The sequence below is a fragment of the Misgurnus anguillicaudatus genome, chromosome 7 (assembly GCF_027580225.2).
Source record: "Misgurnus anguillicaudatus chromosome 7, ASM2758022v2, whole genome shotgun sequence".
Taxonomy (NCBI): Eukaryota; Metazoa; Chordata; class Actinopteri; order Cypriniformes; family Cobitidae; genus Misgurnus; species Misgurnus anguillicaudatus.
In genome coordinates this window covers 3,422,780-3,443,948 of record NC_073343.2, presented here as the reverse complement: position 1 = coordinate 3,443,948, position 21,169 = coordinate 3,422,780, and the positions used below count along the sequence as shown (strand labels likewise).

The window sequence follows — 21,169 nt, the reverse complement described above, 5'->3', positions numbered from 1 at the left end:
GAAATAAACTAGCTAATAGACCAACTGTATAGTATTGTATACAAGTCTTTAATATCGGTATCGGCATCAGCCAAAAGTTGTCTGTTTAAATCGGTATCGGTATTAGCCCCAAAAAATCCTATCGGTGCATCCCATAGTTACACAAAATAAGCAACAACTAAGCCAAATTATGTTTTAGATATTTTTACCATTCTACATTACCTGAGTCTGCAGAAAAACTGGGCTGAAAACAGTACTCGAAATGCAAAATGGACATAAATTACCCGTGATAACAGGCTAAAATGTCTAAGGTTCAATTCCGCTTTAAAGTCGGCATGAATATAAAATAAAAAACTGTAATTCGTTTTTGGAATTTGGCTTTTTTTTACAAATTACTTAATCTGTGAGCTTCATTATTTAAAAAAAATTCATGTGCCCTCATAATCTTCAATCAAAAACGCAAATCTCCTCCCCTCCTCAAAACAATCTCTCTTTACTTCCGGTCATATGTTATGGCACGTGGGCGGGGTCCGGAAGAAGATCGCTGCGATTAGCAATTAGCAACACGACCCAACCTCAAATGATCCAATCAGATCTCGATTGACAAATTCAAATCCAGCCCTGCCTTTCATTTCAGAAGCCGGTTTTACTCGGATTTACGTCACCACGTAAACAATGAGGCAATGGCTAATTCCATTACATTGCGAATTTAATATACAATGGTGATCGTTGATGGAGCAGCAATGAATTTTTGAACTTAGTGGGTTTTAAAAGTTACTTCCTTTAAAGTTAAAAAACACCCCCATGATTTACTCACCCTCAAACCAACCTTGATATATATGATTATACAACAGTTCTTTCTGGTTCTCGAATCTGATTGGCTAAGAGCCATACGATATTGTGCTGATAACAGCACTGTAACCTCTTCACCTTTCGTATTATTCCGCCACCTAGTGAATGGAGGTCCTAAGCAGGCTCATCTCTGAATGGAAAAACACAGACGCGCTGTTTGAATCACTCTCTGTGTGTCTCATTAGTTGGCTCATAAATCAGTCTGAATCCCCAATCAGAAGTATTATTCCGTCAAAGATCAGCGCTCTTGGATGTTACGTTACAGTTAATGGGAGAAATGTCTTATCACATCGTGTGGACGATTAACACTTGGAAAGAGGAATATAAACACTCGTTTTTTTTCTGGAGCTATATTTCTTATCAGAACGCGAAAACACCGTGGAACTGCAGGTAAGCACCGCAGCTTTTAAATGTGGACATTGATCATTTACTTTATCGTGACCTGACTATTAAAACATGTTATGAGATATCGCCACTGATATATTTATAAGCAGCATGCAAAAACATCTCTCTGACACTTATAAAAAACAGTTTTATATAGTACTGACAAGAACAAAGTTTAATAATAATAATCGAGTGCTCGTATCACGTTAAGAATAAATGAGAACGCAAATAGTAACGTTATACAAATAGTTTTATTAACTTTTACCTCGCGCCAAAACAATAACAACACAAAAGACACTAAATATGAATTAAAAAACAAGTAATAGTTTGATCATGACATCAAATACTGCTGATTTGATCTCATTTTGACGATCATAAACAAACAAGGCCAACATGAGAGCCAGTGAATCCCTTTCAGAGATGTAGCCCAGAGAGGGCGGTGGTCAGCGGGGCGAGTGAACACTGATGTCCGCTCATGCTTTGGTTCTCATTCGTACCGAATCTCACTAAGCAAACGTTCAAACAGGCGCTATCTTTACTAATCGACTGCAGATTTAAATGTTATACATATACATTCTCGACTGAACTAATCTTAAAACTACACTTTGTGACCAAGAAACGGTAATATAAAGTAACGGCTTTTCTGTCCATTGAGTTGTTATGAGCTTCAAAGCAGCCGAAAGTTTTACCTGTCATTCTGGCCGCCCTCAAATCCGTGGCGGAAGAAGTAGTTCTCAAACAAAGAGGCTTTTAAAATAACTCCGTTGTTATTTTCTAGTTTTCGTTTTTCAAACGTGTGCCGTCGAACTGTTGTATAAAAGCAGTGTCGCTCTCGGAGTCGTGTGATATAGCTCTATATCATCACGGCTGTGATTGCCTCCGGCACTCGGCCTGCGGACTCGTGCCTCTGGCCTAATCACAGCCGTGATGATATGTAAGGGATAATGTAGAGGCAGCCGGTAGTTATTGGGAAATAAGCCCCGACAGTGTGATCAGGACCCGACGCGAAGCGGAGGGTCTTGTATCACACTGAAGGGGCTTATTTCCCAATAACTACCGGCTGCCTCTACATTATCCCGCTTATTACACGGCTACTTGCCACATAAGAAAAAACTGGACATGAATATGAATTTGAAACATTTTATTGGCATATTTGTTTTAAATTAACATTTTTATCCTTCCGCGAAACTTTGCACAGATGCATAAAATGATCGTAATACCTTATAACGATCCTCTGCTTCATACTTGTCTCCATTTTTTCTCTTTGAGAAGTTTTAATCCCCATTCTGTATTTTTTTGTGTGTTGGCTTCGTAGCTGTCATGCCCTATTTTGTCAAGTTCAGTCTCAGTAAGCTGTCTGTCTCTTGTCGTGGTTGTCGAGTGTTTGTCACAAGATGGCGCCACACAGACATGCTGGATCCCAAACCGCCTACTTCCATACTATATAGTACGTAAAAAGCGCTACTTTACGTACTATATAGTATGGAAGTAGGCGGTTTGGGATCCAGCAACAGTAATCTTTATTGATCTTTATTGGCGCGGAGCGATTTTACTCTTACAAGTAGTCCGGCTATGCGTTATTATTTTGGAGCGGTTATTATTTGAAAAGAACGAACCTGCAAATGTCTCAACTGACCAATCAGAATCAAGCATTCCAGAGAGCCGTGTAATAAAGAGCTATATCACACTCCTACTCGAGCGATATTGCTTAATTATCTTTTTGAAAGAAACACAATTGGAGTTATATTAGAAAATGTCTTTGCTGTTCCAAACTTTATAACTTTAGTAAATGGTTCTTTGGATTTAAAGCCCAAAAATGTCCAATCATTCTTCACAGAAGTAATCCACACGGCACCAGTGGGTTAATAAAGGCCTTCTGATGGCAATTGATATGGTTTTGCAAGAAACATATCAATATTTAAAACTTTACAAATGAAAATAACTAGCTCCCAATAATGACCAATGCGTGTTCACGAGAGAATGTGTTTCCAGCATACTGTATGACCTCCTGGAGCTGTGTGGATTACTTATGTGAAGAATGGACTTTTTTGGGCTTCAAATCCAAAGCACCATTTACTACCATTATACTGTAAAGCTTGGAACATCAAAGACATTTTTTAATATAACTCCAATTGTGTTTCTTTAAAAAAGATAATTATATATATCTGGGGTCTCCAACCTTTTTTCATTGGAGAGCTACTTTCTAAAAAATAAAAGTGGTCGAGAGCTACTTGTGTCACGTAATACCTAAATTAGTGAGTTAATACACAACGATCTATTAACTCACTGTGATTTGAACTCTTTCCCCTACAGCATTTTTTTTTTTTTAAGTTGCCAGCCAGTGCCAGCATTTTTTTTTTAAATATTTTTCATAAAAGTTTAATACCTTCCAGAAAATGCATTTCTTTAAATATAAATATACGATACATCAAAATGCAAGTACAGATCCTTTTAAACAACAACAAAAAACTTTCATGTTGTCTTTATTTATACTTTTATAACCTCTTAGATATGGGTAGGATTCTTCCAAAAAACACATTTTTAATAAAAAAAATAATTTATTAAAGATCAGATTTAGAAATATGATCCAAACATACACAGAGTATTTACTGCTTTTGGATTCATAATATGTGCATGTATGCCATTTTTTCATTTCAATTAATCCATATGTCTGAAAACGAGTACTCGATTAACTGAGGCAATGAAAAGGGAGTCATTGTGAAAATAAAAATAATTTTATTAAAAACACTCAAATAAAATTAAATTTTGAAGAAACTATGACAGAAAAATGAATATTAGATTATAAATGAAATAGATGTTTAACAGAAAACTCTAACAGGAAAAGCTGCGTGATGAAGTGAAACTTAAGGGTTAATAAACACAAACTGATGCACTTTATATACTGTATGACCTCCTGGAGGTGTGTGGATTACTTAAGTGAAGAATGGACTTTTTTGGGCTTCAAATCCAAAGCACCATTTACTACCATTATACTGTAAAGCTTGGAACAGCAAAGACATTTTGTAATATAACTCCAATTGTGTTTCTTTAAAAAAGATAATCATATATATCAAGGATGGCTTGAGGGTGAGTAAGTCATGGGGGTAATTTTAAAGGAAGTTACTTTTAAAACCCATCTAGTAGTTCAAAAATCTAATACAGTAGGTAAGACTTTTCTACATTTGAAACTCTTTTTTACAGTCCCATTTTTATAAAATACAATGCGAGTATGATGTCATCCTAAAACAATACACAGGTGCCCACACGCCAGTGTTTCACGAGTCCATTCGGAGCTCGCAGTCACAGGTGATAAGCACGTAATGTTGAAGCCATTGAATTGACTGTGAATAGGAGTGTCATTGAAATTGGAGCACATCAACGCTAAGTGAAGTGTTTACCTCATACTGAATGATTCATTGGATGTTGAAAGGGCCCTCGATGAAGTCAGTAGTACTGTGAAACTGTCCAGCTATTCTTGTCTTTTATACTTTGAACACTCCTCGTGTTTACAAAGAGATAATAATAAACCTCTAAACTGTTTTATGAAAATGCGTACTTATAATGACTCGATCGTGTTCGTGAACCTTGTCGTGGGCTATTGACGCTCGGAGGACTGGGCATGTGAAGTCAAGCACGTACATTAACAAAAGGGATGGAAAATATGAAACAAATGGCTTTTCTGTAGCAAAACTACAGAAATGCGCTTTACCCCACGAGCTGCATTTTCAAAGTCGGGCACGAGCGCAGGAACCCGTCACTCCGCAACTATAAATCAATTTCTATTTAGATCAAGCAGATTCAAATGTGAAGGCCTAATGTGGCACTGAACAAACAGGCCGTGCGAATGATGAATGCGATGGGGAACGTAATGGGCCAAGCGACTGATAGCCCGCTATCATGACCATCCATCTTCCTTAATTCCTGGTGCATTCTGCTGGATCCTGTCCAACACACTCAGATGAATTGTCAAAGACACAGAGAGGCATTTTGAATCACCCAGTTTGAGTTATAGCTGTCACTTCTCTGCCTACCTAACTTCACTCTTTTCATCCCTGTGAAATATCAATTATTAAGCTCTGCTTCAGAGGTGTGCAGAGGTTGTGTGGACTCTAAAATATCCTGGGAAGAAAGTGCAGCCTCTTATTGAAATAGTGTAGATGCTAATGGATTTGTATACTGGTTTGAAAATCTTGAGGATCACAGCACTGTGACACATTATACATGTGTTGTTGTGAAAAGATTTTGTGAAAGTGATCTTACAAGGCGTAAAGTGTAAATGAGCATGCACTGGTGTTTTCATGAATGTCAGTTATTTCAGGCTAAAGGTTTATAGTTTGATATAATGAAGATAAAATTGAATAATCTGTGATTGCTAATTTTATATAACAAGATACTTTGCAGCGTTTAAGTAGTAAGTTTCCTTGGTATTGCTGTGGTACAAAAAATGCATAACATTATAATCTAAGTTTTTTTTAAAGGTGCAGTGTGTAAATTTTAGCGGCATCTAGTGGTGAGGTTGCGGATTGCAACCAACGGCTTAGTCCACGGCTTACCCCTCGCTTTTGAAACACATAGAGAAGCTACGGTAGCCGCCACCGGAAAAACATGCCATCGTTGGAGACAACTTAGTAAAAAAAATTATCCTTTAAGGGCTTCTGTAGAAAAATGGCAGCACAAAATGGCGACTTCCATTTAAGGAGACCCTCGGTGTATGTAGATAAAAGGGTCTCGTTCTAAGGTAATAAACACATAACGGTTCATTATGCAAGGTCTTTATACACCCCTGATTATATAGTTTTGTATATTATTTTGCATTTGTGTAAAAAGATCATTTAAAAAATTACACACTGCACCTTTAAATATTGATGTTGCCTAAACAAAGCATTGTCTGAGCGTTTAAAATTTTATGTAAACTACAATATATGTAGCATTAAAGGTCCCGTTCTTTCTCTGTTTTTGAAGCTTTATTTGTTATCACAGTGCGCAATATAACGTGTTCATGTTTCACGTGTAAAACAATGCGGTATTTTTCACAAAATTTACTTGTCTGTATAGCGCTGTTTTCACTGTCCTCAAAACGGGCTGATGTCTTTTTTTTTGTTTTATGAAGTCCCTCCTTCAGAAATACGTAATGAGTTCTGATTGTGTAGTTTGTTTAGTGTGTTGTGATTCGATAGCAGCTAGCTTGCCGTTTACTTAGCTGGCGACTGACGTATTCTTGTGGGCGGAGTTTAGTCAAAAAACTGTTTTACTGACATCATTAAAGCAGGAAGTAGAGGACTGTAGTCCAAACCGGCCGTTCGCTGTAGGCTTTGAAAAGTGAATTATGTTAAAGAAAATATATCGCCTGGCAGTGAACTTTGAGCTTTTTAATTTTACAGGTATTATTTGTGCTATTATAGCAACATTACACACTAACTAGAGTTTAAAAATGGGATCAGGAAGAACATGGCCTTTAAAAATTAGGCATATATTATAAGTTCATCAAATACTTTTACTTCAAATCTGCTTAATCCTGGCCTCAGGCCATACAGAAATACCACTTTGTTCGCACAATCTGTTAAACGCCAAAGCAATTTTTCAGTGAAGTGCATGGATTCATTCATCATATTATTTTTTTCAATTTCAAAACTTTATTTATCACCAAAGGGGCAATTCACATTAGGATATATATATTTATTAGGATATAGGATATTGACCGAATTTTTAAGCTTTTTACCTTTATTCAGAAAGGACAGTGATAAGTGACTGGAGTCCTTCTTAGAAGTGGAGCTCTTCATGCTTTTGTAATCTTCAAGGTATTGAAAGTGCCTTACAATTAGTAGCCGCCTGCCTTTGGCTAATGCATTAAAGTTTTAATACCATTAAAATAGAAAACATTTGTCAGACTTCACAGATAATTGTACCTGTTTACATCCCTTTGCTTTAGGAGGCAGAATTTATAGTTGATATTCAGTATGTATGTATTCAGTGAAAATAGACACGAATCACACTGGGATTATTGTCTAGTCTGTTTTCCCCTCAGCATTTGAATCTCTGGGTGGTAAATGTCTGCCTGACAGCTATAATAATAATTCATAAGATGTTGCAGATATTTGTGTGTGTGTATGTGAATCGCATGCGCACTGAGCTCGAACAGAGACATTCAGATTTTTTTACAGAAGCAGAATCGCTGACAGTAATACGCTATTCCTGATTATCCTGTTGTTTGCACTTTTGCATTGCAGCATTTTTACTTGTATGCAATTATCTTCATTTTAGGCATTTATGTGGGCGTTTGATGACAATTAATCATAGGGGATCAATTTTGTCTCCACCTGAAAAAAAGTTGCGACTAATTGCTTACAGAATAAAAGTTTTTGTTTACTAAATATACTGTGTATGATATGGAAGTGAAAGTAAAATTTTTGTCATATTATAATAATAATAATAATAATAATAATAATAATAATAATAATAATAATAATAATAATGATAATAATAATAATTATGTATATATATATTGCACATACGCGCATATATGATTTTAAGAAAAAATATATTTATATAATAAATATTTATGATTATATATGATATAAATTATAAAAATTTATATATGAAGAATTTGGTTCCAAAACGCAAAAAACATAATTTTCTAAAAAAATTAGTTGCTGCCAAAATCAGTATTATATCATGTCAGCATTTAAAAGTAAATACTTAATTTTACGCAAAATACAATATCTGCTGTGTTGTTCTGCCATCTTTTCTCCCTTTTTTCCCAAAATGCAATAAACCCGACTCCTCCTTTTCTACAGAATGCAATAAATCCGCTCCACAAATTACAGCGCACCATTCCACGCGATGTAAACAGACAATGGCGGCACGTTGAGTACATAGAATCCTAGTTTTCCTCATGTTGTACTTCGTGATCAACAAACAAACAAAAACAAAATAATACTTTAATGGCATTGATAAACGTGTGGTGTTTTTTGTGATGGGAAAGCAAAGTACGCCATCAACATCTAATAATTTACGCGAGAGGCACTCGGGAGCTGGTCGCTTGTTCTCCCGACAGCATTTAGCTTCTCTCATGCTAACACATTGACCCCAGAGGATCTTATGAAAAACTTTCAATTATTTTACTCAAAGTCAACGAAAATCGAGCAGGACCAAAACATTTCACAGCTGATCCCTGTGAAAAATGTTAAGCAACGACGTCCCAAGTATAACCGCAGCAATGACAGTGTTCTTAATATGACAAAGTAAGTGTTTTGATTAATGCCATTAATGTTTATTTTTTAATCAGCGTATACCAATAGTCAACTAAATAAATATAAAATGGCAAAGATGAATGCACATTTATATATTGATTCAATAGATTTGGAAAAAAAACTTGTCATGGATTTATTGCATTTTGTGGAAAAAATTAGTTTTTATAATAAATCTTTAAAAAATCAAGTTATTGATTTGAATTTTTTATGTTTTTATAACCTAAAGATGCTATGTGAAAGATTCTAAAAGAAAATAGTGGTTTTAATCTTGTCAATTTCTTGGTATAGAAAACACGTTTTTACCGAAATTTGTCAAAATGGATTTATTGCGTTTTGTAACCAAACTCTTCATATGCATGCTCATAATTTCTTAAATATATACTTTTGCATGTATTCATATATACATAATTATTATTCAGAGTAGCCTACACCCACATATATTATGTAAACATAAACTTTTATTCTGTAAACGATTAGTCGCGATTAGTCAGTTGAGTAAAGTAGCTTTAGTTTGTCAAAAATGTGTAAATAATTAGTAAATAAATATTGCCCCATCCCTTGATACTATCGTATATCGGCGATCTTACAGCATAGAGAATATCGCCCAATACTAATACAGACACTATGTGATGTCTTGAACATTTTCACATTTGGAAATGCATACAGATGGTCTCTGTTTCTGTATTCCCGCTGTATTCCCACTGAGGTATTCCATCACTCTCCCTGTTTGCTCTTAATATTTGTTGAGTACATTGTTGGAAAAGCAGCGTGATCTATTTAAGTAAATCAGTTAGCTACTTGAGAGCCTACAGCAATAATGCAATCAAAACCAATGGGCTATAGAGATGCAAAGAGTCTTTTTAACTTCTCTTCATTTTCCGTCAGTGCAGCTGTGTAAGCGGTGGTTTTGTTGAGGGTGGAAACATTAACCAAGGTTATTGGTTGTAAATGTGTCTTTTTGAGCAGCTTTTAAAGCTAAAAAATGCCTATGGGTAATATACTGTATTATACGTACAGTATGATTTCTTTGTTTAACAAAAATATATGACCTGTCTCTAAATCTAGGCTAAAGTCATATAATCTAATTTTGAAATTAGGAGAATCAACGTTTGATTCATTAAATCAATGTTCTTTAAATTATGTAGGATCATTTTATTTAAAAATCTGTAAATCACAAAAAATGACATTACATTTCAAATCTTGCATATAGAGCTAAAAATGTTCACTGCTTTTATTAGGTGTGCATGTGTATATAATAGTTTAACATTTAATACTCATCATGTAGTCAAAGTCATGGGTTTAATACCATTACTGATGAAGTATATATAATACAATGCAAAGCATTTGCCAAATGCAGAAGTGTAATTTTTATTCCTCATAAGGCCATTGCTCGGTCTGAGATTTTAGACCAATTTTAGATCATTTTCTACTCTTATATAATCTAATGCAATGCTGTCGTTCCATGAATCTCAGGCCCTCCATTTTGGCTCATGTCTCATTTTCGTAGCGCTCATGCAGTATGCTGGATACCAATTGACATGGTAGCGAGTCCCATCTCACAAAAGCAGAGTGACTCAGAGATGAGCTCGTGGAGGGGTAATGAAACATGTTGAGAGCAGGCATCAGGGTGTTATGGTGACCTCAGTCTGGTCTCCTCCTCTTCCAACTCTGCATGAAATAGGAAGCATTAGACATCACGAGACATCATTCAGGAGTCATGCCGTTCAATTTGATTCGGCTAAATTAAATGTTATTTTAATATGCTCAGCCAGATTTTGTTTATCGCCATGCTCTGTTGATGGCAACCGCATGAATTTATCTGCAAACTGTCGCGGCTATTATATGGAGAGTGGCTTAAGAAATAAATAAATAATTGAAACAATGAAACAGCTGCTACAGAATGAAGAAATTGTTAGCTTAGGTGATCGTTACACTAATCTCTTTAAGCTAAAGTTATTTTCAAATTTGCCTGTTAAGAATTCTTAGAATAATTCTTGTAGTCCACTACTTCAGTATGAATTACAGTGTGTGTGTATATATACTTATTATTGCACATTTTTGTGTATGGGCAAATCAGAGCAGTTTGAGACATTGCACATAAAAGGTCTAAAGAAAAATCTAACAAGGAGGTCTCAGTTTGGTCCCCTATCTAATCATATTGTTGTATCATTTTTTTGAGATGTGAGAGATCTTATCTGTGATGCGTCATGTGTATAATGCAGTAGCCCATGTAAGTCATAGTATAACTTTGTGTAAACGCATGACAATCTGACAGGCTTGTGTCTACTACAGTAATAGCACAAGATGTTTCCCTAGACCAATGCAATGAAACATATCTAAACGACATGATGACATAGCAATCTGCATCATCCCAGCGGTGTCTCTTATTAGACTCAACAGTTGCTCACAACAAACTGATGTCTAATGCAGCGAATACGGCAGGCATCTGGCCCTTTCTCAAATGAACCGCATGGGTGTCATTCTTCATTCGGATTTTTAAAAAAATCAATACGTTAAACCTCTAATTAGATCCAAATTAATAATGATCATTTAGTTTGTCAATTATACACCGCGCGGAAGCCCAATGAAGCTCATAAATAGACTGATAATGAGCCACCATGCAGTCAGGAATCTCTTTGCATGTTTAGAGCTGATAATTGTATCTGGGAGAAAATATGTGAATAACAACATGTTAGAAAGTGGTTGGTTTTTTTTTAAGAGTTATTATAGCATTTTGGAAGTTATACCACAGTTCAATTCATCGTGTTACCATTTCTATGACAAGGATTGACATGGAATTGGATTCAAATGCTTTTTGCCAATCGGAAACATCTAGAAATCGGACGCGTTATTTATTAATTATTTACTTGCAGATATCCACCCGGCTGAAAGTGATGTGTATATTTCAGGTTTATCTCAAAACATCACCATAAAATTCTGAATTATCTGCTTCAACATCATATCACTCAGTGAGAAAAGGTATTAAAGAAAAAACTTCCTAATCCTTAAAGTTCTCACTGGTTTTTCTTTCAGCAGTTGCTTTAGTTTATTGATTGAAAACAGGCACAAACTTTTAAAAGGAAAATCTAAGCCTCACCCAAAGATAGTTTATGACATTTCTGAGAGGAAAACAATAAAAAAAGAATTAAAAGGAGGCAGGGATGCATGACGCAGACAGCATTGCAGGCTTAGGCACCTAAAGAGATGTTGAAAAGTGAAAAAATGTGACATTATGTTTTCATCAGATGACAAAACGGCTGCCTGATAATATTTTTGTACTATGGTGTTATTATTTTGCTGTTTTAATAGTTAACAAATAATAACTTTTGAGTCATGCTTAGATAAAATAGGGACAGTTTCCCAGACAGGGTTTAGATTAATCCTTAGTTATTACCTTAGTTAAACATTACTAGTGTCCGTATTGAGACAAAACAGTGGCATTAATATAGTGTATTTTAAGATATGTAAATGCAAGCTGTTTTCAGCTGAGATGGCTCAAGTGTGCATTTCAGTCAGGGACTAGACTTAAAGGGATAGTTCACCCAAAAATAAAAATAATGTAATTAATGACTCACCCTCATGTTGTTCCAAACTCGTAAGACCTTCGTTCATCTTCAGAACACAGTTTAAGATGTTTTCGATTTAGTCCGAGAGCTTGTTGACACTTCATTAAAATCTATGTACGGTATACTGTCCAAGTCCAGAAAGATAATAAAAACATAATCAAAGTAGTACATGTGACATCAGTGGGTCAGTTAGAATGTGTTAAAGCATCGAAAATACATTTTGGTCCAATAATAACAAAAATTACGACTTTATTCAGCATTGTCTTCTCTTCTACGTCTGTTGTGAAGCGCATGCGTGAGAATAAAGTCACGTGACTGCAGTGACGTGGATGATGTGTTATCCTCAGACATGTTTGTGAAGTTTTTTTTTCAAATTTACAGCGTGCGCCTCTCTCAGACTGTAAACGAAGCCCGGGCGCACAAAAAAAGACAGCTGGGGCGCACCAGATAACACGTCAGCCGCATTATACGTCATCCGCGTAACTGCAGTTACGTGACTTTAGTCTCGCGCATGCGCTTCAAAACAGACGCAGAAGACAAGACAATGTTAAATAAAGTTGTAATTTTTGTTATTTTTAGACCAAAATGTATTTTTGTTGCTTCAACAAGGGTCAACAAGCTCTCAGACTAAATATAAAACATCTTAAACTGTGTTTCGAAGATGAACGGAGGTCTTACGAGTTTTGAACGACATGAGGGTGAATCTTTAATGACATTATTTTCATTTTTGGGTGAACTATTTCTTTAAACCCTGTCTGCCCCATAATATATTACATTTAATAATATAAAATATTTAGATATAAAATAAATTTAGATTTGCATGCATGCATCATCATTACGTGCCGGGAATAGTTAGTACAGTAGTTTAGTTAGTTACTCTTCTAATGTACTGATGATTAGGTACTAACAGCTTTTGCGTCTATATCTCTGTATGGAGCCAGTGAGTGATGGTTAGTTGGTAAGTTAATTGCGGTTGATAACAGATAAGTACAGTCTGTCAGGCCAGTGTTGTGTGTGGTGGTATCCACGGTTTGGAGCGCACCATAATTACTAGACTGGCTTGCTGAGGACCGAATGCTCCAGAGATCTGTCCTCACTATGGCCTGCCTCCCATCTGACAAACCTTTGAGCTGTCATCGCTCCAGTTTAAATTCATGGAGGAAATCTGACGGGTAACACGTAATCTCACGCTGCCCAAACTTTCCATAAAGACCTCAAAGCCAAATATGAGAGTGCAAACATACTGATGCAGGTATGGCTCACTTATATAACAAGGAATTTCCTCACTTTATTACAATCAAGCATTACAAAACACAGTGCTTGTTTTGTTTCACTTTCAACAATTTCAAGTGTTCATTTTGGGAGATCTGGTGTTCATTATATCGATTCTTGAGCTTTGAATTGTTTCATTTACATTCAGGCGTTGATTTATGCATCATATTAGATATGAATAACACACTTAAATCATAGAAATGACAATGTTTTGGTGATCTTGAAAACAGCTTCAAGTATAATGAGACTGCCTAACAAGGTTTTCCACTGACTGTGATCGTCATTTCTTTCACACCAGGATAGTAAACGCTTATTAGGGTTTAACAGATCTGCGCAGTTAGGAATGTCCTGATTCACCTTTGTTATGCCATAGGCTTGGAGGGTGGGGTGGCATTACTTACTGTATAATTTCTTTAGTAAAATATGTTAAAAAGCCTTAGGTTTTTATTTAGCATTTTCTTTACAATTGTCAGCTTTTCAAAATTAAAGCTATAAGTATAAAACATAATGTAATGTGATCATAAAATAGTATCAGCACAGCTAATAATATTTTGTTATTTGTAGCCAAAGTGAGGTGAGCTGACCCGACCAGACCCAAACCAAACCGTGGGGTACTATGCAATGGAAAAGCGCCTATAGAGGTACATACTGGTACAGTACCTGAAAGGTACATATTTGTATCAAAATGGTAAATATTAGGAGCTTTTTAAAAAGCACCTTCTCAGTGACTTTTGTACCTTTTTCTTTTTAGGGTTAATATTTCTAAACTGTGTCATAACTCAAAAGGAAATCATAGTAAATTCTTAATAATTTCAAAGAATTACATCCATATTTTATGTCTTACATCTGTTGCTATGTTTTTGCCACTGGCATGTGGATTAGTCCTCTGCTGTTCTTCGAAATGTTTGCACTTCTACGAATTGGAGCTACCACTTGTGAAGTGATATATTTTTAATTTGTTTATCCCATGGTATCACCATATAAAAACTGCTAATGAATTTGGTAGGAATCCTCTCTGGACTTGATTGTTATATAAATTAGGAACAAGAAACTGCAATTTAAATAGGGATGGGCATTTTTCAGTAATATAATATATTTAAATATTTAAGCTGCATAACGTTGTATGTATGCATGTTTAAGTTGAAAACATTGTAAAAAATTTTTTTTACAATTATTCTTTAAAAAAAGCCTGCAGAATAATTGCCGTTTAAAAACTAGAGGTCTTCACGGGTCCGCCCGATGTTTGACCCGAGACCCAAGCGGGTTCGGGTCTAAAAGTTTCAACAAATTAATTTTCTTGTATAGATGGTTTCAGCAGTAACAACATAAACAAGCGACTGTCGTGGTCCGCACGTAACTTCCGGTAAACTCCACTAAGAATAAATAACAACAAAGTTCTTTAAACGTACTTTATTTATATAACAAGCCAAAAAACAACACATAGATTACCTAGGAAACCAAAACATTTGTTATTTTCGACAAAAGTAAATTTTCCGGAAGTAAAGTTCGGATCCAGGCGTGTATCGCGTTAGCGCACGTGCGTCCGATGAAACGTCTATATTTTACATTAAAGTCTGTAAAAGATGAAGTGAAAAAGCATTAAAGGCGGGGTGCATGATTTTTGAAAAACACTTTGGAAAAGGGAGTTGGGCCGAGTACCAAAACACACTTGTAGCCAATCACCATTAAGGTGCATGTCTACTAAACTACATCGTTGCCTGGGTTGCGTATGTGTGGGGCGGGTCTATCAAAAGAAGGTCCAGATTCTATTGGGGTAGGGGCGTGTTTGTTTAGGGGATTTCAAATGTCAACATTGGCTTTCAGAGATCATGCACCCCGCCTTTAAATGAGCAGTAGCCTTAACCCTATGGTGGCGCATTAAAAACAAACACTCAAATAGCGTTTTTTCTTTTCGAATTATTACTGCAGAGATTATATTCCGATTAAAGAGAATAGGCTTTATGCCCAGCTGCACTACTTCCTGAACTTCAGCCAGCTCCTTGTTTCCTGTCTGCCATTATTGGACAAACTGATTAATCCAGGTGTGCCTGACCTCAGTAGTCACAAACAAACTGATTAATCCAGGTGTGCCTGACCTCAGTAGTCATAACAACAATAATCAGACACACCTGGATTAATCAGTTTGTCCAATAATGGCAGACAGGAAACAAGGAGCTGGCTGAAGTTCAGGAAGTAGTGCAGCTGGGCATAAAGCCTATTAAGAAAATCATATAACAGCATTTCATGCGATAGGAAATGTACAGCATTTAGCCTCGAGTCACGTCAGCCAGAGTTTGCTGAAGCTGCAGCTGCCCGTCTAACACGACACGTCAGTTTCGACGATAGTGTCAAAATCCAGATGATGCAATATCACGCAACTCCATTTTATTTACCCAAACATCCTCCTCACGTAATCAGATTAAATATCAGTTTCATTTGCAGCGTTTGGCATTGTAGATTTTCCAGAATGAGCTTTAGGTTACCATTCGCGCGTTCAGCTTTCCGTGCCCGTCTGCCTTTTCAGGATAGGGAACTCACCCTGGAAAAGACACGGCTCCTCACTCGGTCATATTGAATTCACTGTGCGTTCTGTGAGGACGGTACCCCGAGGCAACTGAAAAACACCAAAGACCCGCCATCTGAAGCAGGAACATGCATAGGAATACCAAGCAGTCATTACAGTCGTCACAAAGTTTACTTTATTTAGTTCCTAACAAAGTGCACTAGTGTTGCCTTGAGACCCACTGAGAAGTCTTCTCAAAACTCTGAGAAGGAGAGTGAGAGGATTCGTGTGTGGCTACTGATGGATTCTCTTGCTAATGCATTTCTATGATGTTTGTGTTTATGTGTGTGAGGGGGGTTGTGTGGTGTGTGGAGAGGCTGTATGAGTACATAAGGACCCTGAGGCAGAGTGATTGGGAAGGAGGGTCCTCGGGGTGAGCTGGAAGGTTTTATACATTACAGTAGTATAGGTTAAGAGGTTGTGGGCTTGTAAAGTCGGGGTAAACTTATATAAGGCTTTCATTTAATTACAAATGACAACAAACAGCTATGACCTGATTTATATCGGTTTCTCGTGAAGATAGTGATTTTGTCCTGAATTAAGACATTTCCAATTATATTTTATATAAATCATTTTAAAAATGTTTCTATAGTCTAGTATAAGGTTTTGGCATGTTTTTTTTTAAACACAATCAAACATAAAAACGAATTAAACCCAGAATTACAATAAGCAATATACACTCACCTTGTCACCTAAAGGATTATTAGGAACACCTGTTCAATTTCTCATTAATGCAATGGTGTAATAGTGTGGGGGATTTTTCTTGGCACACTTTAGGCCCCTTAGTACCAATTGGGCATTGTTTAATGCCATGGCCTACCTAAGCATTGTTTCTGACCATGCCTATCCCTTTATGACCACCATCCTCTGATGGCTACTTCCAGCAGGATAATGCACCATGTCACAAAGCTCGAATAATTTCAATAATTTCAATCATTTCAAATTGGTTTCTTATACATGAAAATGAGTTCTCTGTACTAAAATGGCCCCCACAGTCACCAGATCTCAACCCAATAGAGCATCTTTTCGTGCCCTGAAATGCATCCCACAAATCTGCATCAACTGCAAGATGCTATCCTATCAATATGGGCCAACATTTCTAAAGAATGCTTTCGCACTTTGTTGAATCAATGCCACGTAGAATTAAGGCAGTTCTGAAGGCGAAAGGGGGTCAAACACAGTATTAGTAGGGTGTTCCTAATAATCCTTTAGATGAGTGTATATCCTCTTTTCATATTTTAGCTCCCATATGAAAACGTAGTATGTTTTGGCTACAAGTATGTTTTGGAACTCGGCCCACCTCGTTTTCCAAAGCATTTCTCAAAAATCATGCACCCCGCCTTTAACTATAATGAATGAATAAACTGTAGTATACATACTGACATACTTGTAGTATACTTTAATATCTACTATAGTAAGTTTGAAAAAAGACTAAATCATACTACTGTATTTTTTGTTGTACTGTAGACTGTTGTGAGTTCAACAAGGTCACAGTTTCTTTCCTTTAAGTTTTAGCTTATTATGCTTCAATAGAAACCAAGAAATTTTAACCCCATAACACAAATTGTAAAAAAATATTGTTTCTCACTTTCAAATAACTTCTTTATTAGTAGCTGAAATGGCCCTGCATTTAATACTGTATGATATGCAAAATATTGTTATCTTATCAACCCCATAAACTGTCAATCTTGTGAGATTTTTTTATCTGACTAAGGTGACAATTCATAGATGGAACTAAACATATACTGTAGACTCCATGCTTCATTTTAGCAGATCCAGCGATAATGATGTTTCAGCCAAGCTCATGATCCAGGTCCTCATATACAGCTCCAGGCAGCTTAGCAGATGCCTCAGCAAGCTAAACACCTTCATCTGCGTCTGATTTTAAGAGCTGATCCCAAATCTGTCGACCAAGATGGTGCATGTCCTCCAGGTGGCTCCAAAGTAGACCTCCTGCTAACTCGCATCTCATTTTAAAGTTGATGTGCAACTTGTATTGCACTGTTGAGATAAGAGGGAGGTGAAATGCTTTTTAGCACGCCAAAATAAGCAGCAACATACTTTTGTTGGTAGATAAATGTAGATGTGTGATCAGCAATGAGTCCCGAATGATTAAAATGAAGAGAGAAGATAATTGTACAGGCTCAGATTTGTTGATCATGAATTTAAAATGGCAGATATTTTCCTCTCTCATGAGAGGCACGGAGGTACCCACCAGAGAAATGTCTCAGGCATGGTAAAATCAGCTCCGGCGGACTGAGTTTGGAGTTGAATGAAACAAAAAAGGCAGTACTTTTGATAAATGGCTATGGCTAGCTTTACAACACAGTTTTTTTCTATCTTTTCTATGCTCCTCTTGTGGAATGAATACAAACTGATTATAGTCACGGAGGATTTAAAATAAACAGTTAAAAGAGTAGTTCGCCATGGGTAATATCAATGGAGAGCTGATTTACCATTGCAGTATCATTCCCATGCAGATACTGTATTCACTGTCTGTGAAAAGCATTTCACAAGGTTTCAAAAGCAATAAACTCTGGTTTGTCTAGGTCATAAGATGAAAAGCAGACTTTGCTCTACTCTTTAAAAGTTTAGTGTACTGTGTACATCCAACATTAACAATGCAAAACTGTGTCCGCGAATTGAATCTAAACTGCAAAAACAGACTCTGCCAAAAAGTCATCCATTAATCTGTTTAACATACGTTTGCGTACCAATGCCTATTCATCATTTGGTCAAATTGTTATACACAACTTATTACCAACCAGTCATAACATGAGTCGTTTGCATATATAACAGGGTTCCCACGGGTCCTTGAAATTCTTGAAGTTTGTGAATCTGGAGGGAAAAATTCTTGGCCCTGGGAAGTTTTTGATAATATACATACATAGATACAGGTCATTGAACGTGCTTGAATCTATTTTATGCAAGAATTTTTTTTTTGGAAAAAAATCCATATCATTCCCTGTGCAGTGTAGGATAATATAAAAATTCTAGACATTTTAAGCACACGTGCTAAACTGTTCGCTTTAAATGCTTATATCTTCTGTAAGCAAATGTTGGTTCATACCAAATTGCTTTTTTGCATAGTTATGTTTGACACATGAAAAACTTTTTGGTTTACGTATGTAACACTTGTTCCCTGAAAAGGGAACGAGATGCTGCGTCTCACTTGCCATACTCCTGCGTCCCTGTAATGCTGCGGTTACACCAACCGCTCTTCGGGTGTCAAAACCGCGTCTACAGCACCTAATTTGCCACTTGAACTGTTTTAATGCATTCGCGCGTGTAGAGCGGAGGGGGCGCGTGGAAAAAGCAACCATTTAATGCGCGTAATAGGCAAAATCCGCTTCTTGTGGGAGGGGCAAGTGCTATGCGGTTGTCTGTTTGCAAGATGACTGATGTTGATTGTGCATTTATCGAGAGAGTTACCGGTTTGCATTTAGTAACCTTACTATAGGGGGAAAATAAACGGAGCGGGTCGATAAACGTCACGTGACTCAAAAGTGAAATGTGTATTACGGACAATTTCAAGCGTTTGTTCAGGTTGAATGAGTGGCTCCGGGCGGGGCTGCCGCCACAGCAGCAAGCAGGCTCCTGATTGGTTTACGCGGAGCGAAATTCCGTCAAAAATCAAATTTTTCAACTCGGCCGTCAGCCGCCAATTCGCGTCAAAGCAAAATGCACAAAAAGCACCATTTGCGTGTATCGCGCGTACCGTGTCAGGCGCTCAATTCGCGCCATTCGCCTAAACTAGACGTGCAAATGAGGCGGAATCGCGTCTTCCGCGCTGCGCCAAACGCCTCATCCGCACTGCAAGACCTCCAGACGCACGTCAACGCGCCTTCACATTGACTTAACATTGAAATCACTCGCGCTTCACGCCTCTACCGCAGCTGGTGTAAACGCAGCATTAAGCCGTCTTTGGCAATATTTCAGATAGCGATATACTTCCTGGCTCCCGCATTCAGACGCACTTACCCCTGGAGGCGTCCCCAAAGTGTCACTGCAGTGACGCAGCGCGAGTTCCCTCAAAAGGGAATTGTAACAATGTATCTTAAAAGGTAACACGATGTAACCTTGCTCTCACTTGAAATGTGTCCCCACATTTAGTCCTTGAATTTGAGGGTATTGGACCTGGAAAGTCCTTGAAAGGTCCTTGAATTTGAAGGTAACTAAGGTGTGGGAACCCTGATAAAAGTGCTGTATACAGTGGCAAAGAGTGGGACAATGTAATGTAAAAATAATGCAGGAAACCTTAAATAACATCACAGGTATAAAAATATGCCACAAAATACAGAATTAAAAAAAATGAAAATCTTGTGGTGGCAAGCAAGCAATTTCCTTCAATCCGAAGCTCATTAACACCTTCATCTTGTTATAGGCACATAATGCAAGTGTTGCCAATTAATGTCTATTTTAAATCAGGATGATGCACATTTTCATCATGCAATTATCACATTATTTTGTGTTTTCCTGTTATCTACATGAGCGGGTTTACAGTGCGATTTCGAATTCTGAAGCTCTATATTAGGAGGCAGAGACAGACCCATTCAGTCATGCTACCTAGATTTGCGGTCTTTGGGATAGGGGAGGAGTTTTAATTCCAAAACATCGTAGAGCGTAACAGTAACCACCCACTTTATCAACAGCATTGCTTCTGGAGGGATTTATCATGTTCGTTTTTTTTCATAGAGGTTCGAAATGATGCTACAAAATAAAACTATTACTTTTATATATTCAAATACTTAACGAGTTTAAACTCACAGACAATAGATTTGATGTTTATTGCAAAATATTCAAATATATGTGTGTGCAACTGTGTAGCGAGAACAACTCCGTGGCATTGGAGGTGGCGGTTGAGCTTTTGTGCAGTGATTTTCACTTTCTGATTTCTGGGATTATAGACGGTGCATTTTGAGCAATTGAGCATTTTGTATATTCGTATCTGTAAGGTGTTATAGTCTAAATTGTGATTTCTACTGAAGCATATCCAATAGTCATAGAAAAAGATGAAGACAATTTTACATATCGTAAAATTAGTTTCTTGATGAACAATATGAAGGGGACTTATACTGTTGTATTCTCTTACATAGAAATTTTGAAACTGATAGCTTAGTTGGCCGTGGACTGATTTTTAAGTAGTCTTTTTGCCTTGCTTTCTTTAATTTTCTTTTTTTTTCATCACAAACGTCTGTCATCATTTTTTATTTTCAATACAAAAAAGTCCATCTCCATCTGAAAGAGCATCTCACTCAGTTTTCAGTGGGGATTTGTATCGGCATCCCCATTTTTCCACACTT

General features: G+C 36.8%; 1 protein-coding gene across 36 annotated transcripts in view; it reads left to right on the top strand.

Annotated features, from left to right (window-relative positions):
- Positions 1 to 21,169, top strand: part of nrxn3a (neurexin 3a) — a 411,002-nt gene that overhangs the window by 227,232 nt on the left and 162,601 nt on the right. The window lies entirely within an intron of this gene.